General features: G+C 47.5%; 1 long non-coding RNA gene across 1 annotated transcript; it reads right to left on the reverse strand.

Moving 5' to 3' along the window:
- Positions 1 to 1,315: 1,315 nt before the first annotated feature.
- On the reverse strand, positions 1,316 to 5,680 carry LOC120860666. Its single transcript, XR_005720404.1, has 2 exons — positions 4,312 to 5,680; positions 1,316 to 3,323 (listed from the first exon to the last, which is right to left on the reverse strand). It is a non-coding gene; the product is annotated as an uncharacterized LOC120860666 (long non-coding RNA).
- Between the last annotated feature and the right edge of the window lie 1,370 nt (positions 5,681 to 7,050).

Consider the following 7,050-nt stretch of genomic DNA (forward strand, 5'->3'; position numbering starts at 1 on the left):
TTGACTGCATGTCCAATGATAACCATCACCCAGGAGGTGGGGAGAACCCAAGAAGGCATATAGACTGTGACAAAGGAGTATAACTGTACAACAGATGAACGCCATAACCACAGTGAAGCGGCCAAGAAGAAAGGGGGTGACCTGAGTCACCCTGGAAGAGGGTTCTGACTGAATGCACTAAGGAAACAGCAGGAAGAATGCTATACCCACGCTGGTCATATTTTTTCCTTTCTCAGGGTGTATGCATCATCAGTTCTGAGACTACTTGACGTATATACTAGAGTCACCAAGAAAATACATTGCTGATAATTGAGAACCAGGCTCCCTCCCTGTCAGAGAAAGAAATTGGCAAAAAAAAGAGAAAAAGGTATAATCATACTATACCTTTACTATAATCATGACCCTTATGGTGCTGGACTGGTATCCAAGACTTAATTCAGTGTGACTTCATAGATACAGGAGATATGTGTACACAATACATATATCTATATGTATATATATGGAAGGATGGAAAGTAGGAGGGAAGAAGGGATGGAAGGAGGGAAGGAATGAAGAAAAAAAAAGAAAAGGAAGTATCAGTACACTGTTGAAATACCTGCTGTGCTCCATTGCTTATCTCACGTGACCTTGGAAACTCCAGGGGGAATTTCAATTCCCATAACATGAATTTCCTGTAGAAAGACTCACTGCTAATCTTGAAGCACTATACAGTTGAGCCTTAAACAATGGGTTGGGGTTGGGTGGTGGGGGGTTGAGGCACCAGCCTTCCCTGCCACGGAAAATCCATGTATAACCTGCAGTTGACCCTCCGGTACACTCAGTTCCTCTGTGTTCACCATTCCGCATCCATGTGTTTTTTATCCGGCCCTGGATAGTGTAGTATTTACCATTCATAGAAATCTGTGTGGAAGGGGACCCAAACAGTTCAAACCCATCAACTGTATAAGAGCTGGGTGGTATCGGGAGAGGTTACTCACCAAAACCAAACGGGTGTTAGTTCTTCTGTGCTGCTGCTTCCCCACCTACCGCCCACCTCCATTCCTGCTCCAGCTCGCACACTCGGAGCTTCTTTCCCCCTTGACATTCTCTCAGCTGTGATTCACAGGAAGTAAGCGTCTGGGACAAGGGAGTGAGAGTGCATCTCTGTGTGTTCTGCTCTGAGTCTTGTAACCCACACTCCCAAGTTCAGCCCAGAGCACTGAGCCCACCAGGGTCCAGCCCACTTGGACCCACAGAAATGCCACCAAGGTGACATTACCCCAGACCAACCAAAACCAGAATGCAAGTGAGTCGCCTGCATTTATGAGGGTGCCACTGAATAATCAAAGTACATTTATTTTTGAATTACTAGTCAGAATCATGACAGAGAACTCTTATGTGATAGAAACAGTAGTAAAATACAGTACACAGCAATGTCGTTTGAATGAGATCAAAGACAAATGGTACACCAGCATGTGAAAAATAGCCACTTTAACTACAAAGATGAAGAAATTTAATAGGAAATTTTGTTACTAAGAAAAATATATGTCCCATATCTTTATTACATACTGTACAAAATAAAATATTGCACCTATAAGTCATATAAAAATATATACAAAGAGTATTATACAAATGCTCTCTCTTTTAACTTAAAAACCTCCAGCAATCAAGTGTGATTGGTGATGAACAACTCAGGGGCTGGCGTGTCCTCGTCACGTCCCTATACCCACTCCCCACTGCCACACTCTCCAGTACAGCACTCATCCTGGTGTCGGTGAGGCTACAGTGACAACAAGCTGTGGTGCTCAGGATACGGCAGGGACTCAGCAAGCTTGTCTAGACACACCCAAAGCCAGAGCCCACTGTTCACTTACATGTGACCAGGGACTAGGGCCAGCACACGTACCTCAGCAGACTCTGCTGCCACAGGCCGCAGGCAGCTGTGACCCCGAAGAAAGATGTATGACCACTTATTTGGGGCTGGGTGCCAACTAATGCCATAACTGGTAAGATGGAAGGAAAGAGCCCCAGCTTTAGAACATATAACATTCACTCCAAACTTCTTCACCCCGAAACCATCACTGACCCCAAACCCACACCCAAACCAACTCTGACCTAACCCTAATCCATAAAGTCAACTCCAATCTCAACCCCAACTTAACTTTCACTCTCAACTAACCCAACCCTGAAACTAAAACCAATCCTAAACTTACTCACCAAACCCCAACTCTAACCCCTCATCCTAACTGTATATTACAGCTCAACCCTAATTCACTTTGGATTCACTGAAAAATCAGTTCAAACTAAAACAATTATTTACTATAAATGACTCTGGTCAGCTATCATGTTTCGTAGTTACATTACTTTCTTACAGTTTTTCCAAAATAAAAATCCTTAGGAATATTACTTTCTGCATAAATTAGGTCTTATAAGACTTTGATTTTCTGTTTGTGTGCAAGAGAATAGTGCTTAGAAAAGTCTCATTCACAGCTCTTAAAAGGACGCTTTGAATATACTTCAGAATCAGTAGACAAGGTGGACTTTCCCTCTCCTTTGAATTCTAAGATCCCTCATTTGCTCACACATTTCCTCCCACAGTTGTGAAACGGCAGCCACGTTTACTCTGTTTCCTTCCACAGGTTCTCTTAAGAGCAAGGACAAGGCGCCATTCCCCCCAGGACCTCCGGGTCAGTCAGGGTTACAAGCCTGTCCAGAGTGACTCTCTCTCACAGATGACACGTTACAATCCATAGAAATGCCATCAGAGCCAACATCTTAACGACTAGTGGCCAGAGCTTCTAAAATGTAGATGCCGTATCAACCTGCCGCAACCCTAGAACTGAGAGAAGCCATCAGCTGCTGTGTTTGCCAGGTCTTCAGGGTGTCCCACTCTGTGCTCGTCTACAAACAAGGAAGAGGCAGCTAGTGACAGTGCACTGGTGACCGTGGGGGTCTCCTGAGGTCCCAAGTGCAAAGGCGTGCCTGCTGCTTACGGGAGTTTATGTTAGTCCTGGAACATATCACTTAAAAGAGTTGGAACTAAAAACCAGTCATGGGGACAGGACAGCATCCAATGCTAACAGTGGTGACTTTACACCAACTTTGGTTTGATCGTAGACTTGAGAGACTTTTAGAGAAGTATTATTACACATGTTTTGGATCAAGCTACATGGGGGCAAAAAGAGCTTTTACATTTTTGTTTTACCTTCACAGCAGCATAATGACCCCCACAAAGTTTTATCCTTCTTGACATGACTGACAGCACCTTCGTTTGTAGCGGTCTAGCGAACACAAATGAAGATGCTTTACAAACGTACAGTAGTGAGTTGTGTCTGTGCAGTCTCCTGAAAAAAAAATATATACATATCCATTTAACATGGAGCTCATTAGAGACCTAGTTTTATGAAAAGTAGAAACCGAGATCACAGAGTGAAGCAAAGTAACTAGGCTTGGGTTAGGGTCTTTGCTCTGCACTAGAGTCAGAATGGCCCTGAGGGCTTCCCTGGTGGCTCAGTGGATAAGAATCTGCCTGACAATGCAGGAGATATGGGGTTCAATCCCTGGTCTGGGAAGATCCCACATGCTGTGGGGTAACTAAGCCTGTGAACCACATGGGCCTATGCTCTAGTGACTGGGAGCTGCTACTGAGCCCATGCACCCTAGAGCCCATGCTCTGCAACAAGAGAAGATATTTCAATGAGAAGTCTGTGCACTGCAACTGGAGAGTAGGTCCCGCTTGCCACAGCTACAGAGAAAAAGCCTGTGCAGCAACAAAGACCCAAGTGCAGCCAGACGAAGAAGCAAGTGCAGCCAAAAATGATAGATAAATTAATAACATTAAAAACAAAGTGCCCTGGACCCACTTCTTAGCTGGGCCAGGTGGCTTCTCGCTGCCCTGTGGGGACTTCAGATCCCTCAGGCCACCTGCTCCTCTCACTAGCTTTGGGGACGTCATGAACCCTGGGAAAGACTTACCAAAGCTATGGACCTGCTTTCTAGAAAAATACGTACATGATTCCATTTCACATAGAATTTCAGGACCCTGGCATGCCTGCCCAACCCCATCAAGGGAAGCCCTGGCAGAGGGGTTGAGACTCCAGGCAGGAGGGATTCTGTGGAGAGGTGATCAGTATCTGCTAGAAGGCCACTGGCCACCCTACTCCCTCAACTGGTTTTTCTCTAAAGAACACCGAGCCACACCCACATCAAAGCAGCTACTCCCCCAACATCCCAAGATCCCACACCTGTTCAGAATGGCCCTGTGGACGAGACCCTAACAAGGTTGGCTCCCTGAGGTCAGGTTAGGACAAGGTTTGGGGGTGGCTGTGATACCTGTGAGGGGTACGTACTGTCACAGGAAGGCCCCAGGCAGTGCTGCCAGGAAGCAGGTTTCTTCCCCGGTGCACAGCGTGTCTTAGTCACTGGCTTGCAACTCCCTGGGTGGACACAGTCAACTTTCCGAGACTGGAAGCCTCGGCCACAGGCTGTGGTGCAGGGCTTCCAAGGGCCTGCACGCCAACACGCGTCACAAGCTCCCAGCAAGCAGTTCCTCCGAACAATGGGTCTGTGATGAAAAAAAACAAACAAAACAATGGAAAATGGGAGAAGCCTGGGATCAACTCTTTCACTGTACCATCTTTTCAATGTATGAAAGGTCTGACAGTTAAGACTTTATTCACTGATTGGCACTGTTCCTAGTGGACTAAGCAAAGAGGTGGAGGAATCCAGACCTTAATGAAGGCAAGCAAAGCACATGTTTCCATGAGCCTCCAACACCCACTCAAGGCCTGCGCCCCAAAAGGCCACTCTCCAGAGAAAACAAGATGGCAGAGGAATAGGTGGGCATGGAGTACATTTCCATGGATACATCAGGAATATACCTTCAGACACAAAAGTGCCTGCAGAATACCAGCTGAGAGTGGACGGGAGTACCTGACAATAAGAAAAGAATATATAGAACCACGCAAAACTCAGTAGGATGAAGAAACTAGGGGAAAAAACCTGGAGTGTTAGTGAAGGAAAGTTGCTTGGCTCAAGGTAGCCTGGAGTTAAAACTCCCGTCTGGGTCCTCCCCACCATTCTAGGCAAAACAAAGAACTCTCTCACCCAAAGAAAAAAATAGACATCAGGTTGATTACACCCAGTTCCAAGGCAGCCCAGCCTCTGGCCGATCTCCAGAACTCCTTGCTCTAGCTGTTTAAGAGATAACTACTCCCAGCAACCTTGGAGAAAACAGACCCCCTTAAGACAGTAGCTTTCTACATACATGCCTATATGTACTTACTCTTTTCTTAGATAAGTGCAGCAGCTCGCTAATCTGACTGCTGCCCCTTCTCACCTCATTAAAGGTGATCTGTTCCTGTAGAGTGCCAGTCTCGTTCTTTTTCTGGATCTCGCCTACTCTAACTCTGGACCTCACAGTTAGTAAGACTGGACCTGCCCTTACCTGCCCTTACCAGGTGGGGGAAATGAAGCAGGGGGCAGGGGTCCCATCCCCACATCGGGGCAACTGTCTGAATCAGAGGAGAAACGTTTAAGGTTGACAGTGAAATAGCTGATCTGTGGCAGCCTAAGTGGAATGAGAATCAGATAGTCCTTGCCACAGCCATACATACCCCAGACAAGGATGCAGGTCCCTTAGAAGGCGCAGCGGCTGGAAGCTGGAGTTTAGGGATTGTGGAGCAATCCCAGGGTGAGGGCTGCTGTTGACTACGGAGACACAGAGTGAGGGGAGGTGAGGGAGGAGATTGTGGTGGGAAATGGCTGTGGAGGAAAGCCAGGCAGCCATGGAAGCAAGGCGATACTGCTGAGTCACACATAGAGGATGGAGCCATCACCATAGCCTCTCTCTCCCCACACACCAGCATCAGCAGCTGAATAATAGAGAGACTGGCCTGTCAAATACCTGACACACTGAACTACAGTGTAGGACCCCAGCCAGGGTGCCCCTTTAAGTGTCTGATGTGCTAATCTACAAAGTAGGACCCCAGCTAGGAGGGGTCCTCTATGTGCCTGACCTGTTGAACAACAGAGAAGCACCCCAGGCAAGGGAGCCGTCTAAGTGCCTGAACCAGTGGAGCAACAGAGAAAGACTGGCCAAAGAGGCCTTCTGATCACCAGCTACAGGAGGCTTGAAAAAAGATTCTGATAGGGCCATAACTCCTGTGGCAGAGGCAGTCTGTGTCCCTGCATACCTGGCACCACCAGGGTCCCCACAAGCCAAGTTGCTGCACCACCTTCATGCTCAACTCTTGCTGGGGCAGGGCTGCCACAGCCAGAAAAAGTCTTGTGTCTATGCACACAGGATTGCTTCAGTCGTGTCCGACTCTTTGTGACCCTGTGAACTATGGTCTGCCAGGCTTCTCTGTCAGGGAAGGGGGAGTTCTCCAGGCAAGAATACTAGAGCGTATTGGCCAATACTGGTTGCAATACCCTTCTAGAGCATTATATTTCCTGCTGCCCTAGCTGCCAGTTCCCCTGAGTACCTGCTGCTGCCAGAACCCCTGCGACCCAAGCAGCTGCACCACCTCCACGCCTGGCCTTCACTGGGGCAGACCCAAGTCCTCCAGGGCAGCCTCAGGAGCAAACCCCAGTGGACAACTGACATGCAGAGGTGGCAATAAAACCACAATTGAAACCCAGGGGCAGTGTGGCTAAGGAAAAAGACCCAAAACCTTCCCACCAGCTGTACAAGCTGCAGATTAAATTCACACAATCAACTAGGCAGATTCTGCGTCTATGGAATATATAAAAGGTCACTGAGAGCTCCCACAAAAAACACACTAGTTCTGACAGCTGTGGACACTGGAGGCAAGAACACATAGGAGAAGGACCAGACTAAAATCTGAGCTGCCCTCATAGCAGGTCCAGAGATCAGCAGTGTTGGAAGGCACCCTAGGGAGGTGAGGCGGACTGTGACTCCCAGCCAGGGAAAGGACTCTGACAGCAGGGACTCAAGAAAAACTCATGTTTTGACTTGATCTGTCGATTCTTTTGGATTTTTTTCTCTTTTCATTCCCCCCTCCCCCCACCCCATTGTAGTTGTTGATTTTATTGGCACTATGAAATCTA

Source organism: Oryx dammah, unplaced genomic scaffold (assembly GCF_014754425.2).
Source record: "Oryx dammah isolate SB20612 unplaced genomic scaffold, SCBI_Odam_1.1 HiC_scaffold_11160, whole genome shotgun sequence".
Lineage (NCBI taxonomy): Eukaryota > Metazoa > Chordata > Mammalia > Artiodactyla > Bovidae > Oryx > Oryx dammah.